This window comes from Myotis lucifugus, unplaced genomic scaffold, assembly GCF_000147115.1.
Source record: "Myotis lucifugus unplaced genomic scaffold, Myoluc2.0 scaffold_1023, whole genome shotgun sequence".
NCBI classification, from domain to species: domain Eukaryota; kingdom Metazoa; phylum Chordata; class Mammalia; order Chiroptera; family Vespertilionidae; genus Myotis; species Myotis lucifugus.
In genome coordinates, this window is record NW_005872071.1 from 17,450 (window position 1) to 20,489 (window position 3,040).

Genomic DNA, 3,040 nt, shown 5'->3' on the forward strand with positions numbered 1-3,040 from the left:
AAGTTCATTGCCAGGTGGGGCAAGATCTGGTTATGTCTAGAGGTCAGAGAAAAGGGATGAATGTAAGATGGTCTGGGAGAGGAGGGCAGTTAAAGGCTCAGGTCCGATGTGAAATTGATTGTGGAGATTTGTGAGAACTTCTCGAGCATGTGGTATTGGAAGAACTATCTTATTATTTAGATGAAACCATCCCTCATTGAAGGAGGCCCAGAGTTGAGCGAGGTCCATCTTTTCTTGAGTGGAATATGTTGGGGCCTGAGGAGGAGTTGAGTTCCTGTGCTTGTCTTTTAGTCTCTACACCTGCCTTATTGTTTCCCCCTGAGATTGGTTCTTTGGTGGTCTGGTGCCCTCTGCAATGGATGACCGCTATTTGAGTGGGCAACTGGGCTGCTTGGAAGAGTTTGATGATGAGTGTTTTGTTAGTGATTGGCGAGTTTTTTGAGGTGAGGTATTCTCTCTCTTTCCATATGGGAAAATGAGAATGGGTGATATGAAAGGCATATTTAGAGTCAGTGTAGACATTTGTAGGTTTGTGTCTAGCGAGAGTAAGAGCTCGAGTAAGGGCAATTGCCTCTGCTTGCTATGTGGTAGTGCCAGGTGGAAGGGGGCCAGATCGATTATAGACTGTGAGGACACTATGGCATATCCAGCCTGTTTGGAGGGATCCTTAAGTACACTGTCGTCAATAAACCAATCGATGGCGGGTGGTGGTAGGGGAGTATCTCTGATATCAGGGAAGGGGTGTAAGAAGTGTTCTGTTATGTCTAGGCAATTGTGTAGGGTGGATGGACTTGTCTGTCATGAGAGACCTTGCTGGATTTTGGGGTGCTGGGGCTGTGTGAGATTTGGACCTGAGGGTTAAGAAGTGGTTGCACATGTAGGGTTTGTAGTCGGGAGGGAGATATATTGGTGATAGCTTGGTGGGTTAGTAAAGGTTCAAGGTCATGAGGAGAAAATACTCTGATTGGCATAGGGCACCAGTTTGAGTGTCTCTTGTATGAGTAGGGCTGCGGAAGCCAGGGCCCTAAGGCAGGCAGGCCAACCAAGGAAAGGAGAACCCAAGGACTTGGAGCGATAGGTGATGACCCGTTGGTCAGGACCGTAAGTCTGTGTGAGGACTCCTCAGGCGAATCCATCCGGGTGTCTGTGAAGTGTAAAGGGCTTCCTGGGATCAGGGAGGGCTCAGGCTGGGGCCTGCATGAGTGCAGTTTTTAATTTGTTAAAGGAATATTTTATTAGGATCATCGATTGGCTCGTGAAGGGTCCCTGAGGTGGCTTTATATAGATCTTTGGCCAAGAAAAACGATCTTAAATATAATCATGTTACATGCAATAAACATTAATATCTCAAGAAAAATGATTTTAAATATGAGAGCCCTGGGTGCTCTTAGTGCGGTGGGTGGCCAGAAGCAAATAGCAGGCATCATCTCTTTCCTGTCTCGCCTTCTCGCAGGCTGCCTCCCTTTCCTCTCTCTTTCTTTTTGCCTTTCTGATGGTTCCTTTTCTTCCTGTCTGTTAGTAAAAACTTAAAAGCAGCCTGTACACATTCTTGCTGGGGCAACTGAGGCCCCTGTTGTGAATTTTGTAGTTTTTGTGAGTATCTGGTGCTGATAGGCTGATGAAGTGGGTATGGAGGAAGAGGGCTCCCTCGCAGAATGCGGGGCTATATTGGTATATTTTACTCCGGCCTCCGTGAGGTGGTTTAGAAAGGTGGCAGGATTTTCGTCTGGATTTGGGGTGATTTCTGAGAGTCTGTCATAATTGACGGCTTTAAATCCTGCCTTTTGCATTCCCTCTGAAAGACAAGTGAGGAAATGCACCATCCTCTTCCTGTGGGGGAAGCTCCTGACAGCCCCAGCCTGGTTCGCTGCTGGAATTGCATTGTGCCTCGCATTCCCCTACATTCCTCTGGATTTTCAGCGAATACTTTGTCGGGTGAGCTGTAGCAGCTGCCCAGATGCGACCCTTTTCCTCGGGGGTGGTTGTGGAGGTAAGGATGGCATGGACAGCTGGAGAAGTCAGACCATATGTTTGAGTTAAGTATTTAAGTTCTTTTGTAAATTTGGTTGGGTCATTTGAGAAGGAGCCTAGATTCTTTTCTATTTGTGCAGATCTCTCACCTCATGATGCCCTGTCCTCCTGCAGCCTCCCTTAAGGGATACAGACCCCAGGGGGAGGGAGCTTTGGTCTCAGGGGGAGGGGGACCCTGGATCAAGTATGGGGGGGAGATGGCCTCCCTTGGTGCAGGGTCCTTAGAGGGCATAGGAGGATAGAGGATGGGTTAAGAAGGGGCTTAACAAGAAGTGGAGAAGTGAAGAGGGGCACAGGGTGAAGTTGAGGAAGGAGAAGAAGTGGAAGAAGGAGAAGATGGAAGGGGTAGTGGGGGGAGAATGATCTGCAGGGTCAAAGGAAGAAACATTGTGTGTGGGAGGGTCATCGGCCGCTGTGTATTAATTACCGGAGGGGACTGAGTTTTAGGAGGCTTTTCCTTGAGAAGCAGAATCTGGAAAGAGGTGATGGACCCCACAGGGGGAAGGTCGCGATAGAAGTGTCCCAAAGCCTGGACATATGGAACCTCCGACCACTTGCCGTTACGCCGAATTAAATTGTCGAGATCAGTTAGGATTTGGAAATCAAAAGTGCCGTTTTCCGGCCATCGGCTCTGGCTATCTAAAGGCTATTGTGGCCAGGCCATGTTGGAATGAAAAAGAAGCCTTTGGTTTGATGTCTCCCTCTAGGCCAACGGTTCTCAACCTGTGGGTCGCGACCCCTTTGGGGGTTGAACGACCCTTTCACAGGGGTCGCCTAAGACCATCGGAAAACACATATATAAAATTACATATTGTTTTTGTGATTAATCACTATGCTTTAATTATGTTCAATTTGTAACAATGAAATTGGGGTCACCACAACATGAGGAACTGTATTAAAGGGTCGCGGCATTAGGAAGGTTGAGAACTGCTGCTCTAAGCCGAGCTTGGAGAGGCTGCAGGCCAAGCATCCAAGGGGAGTGTCTTTGGGGGAAGCCACTGTGAAGTCC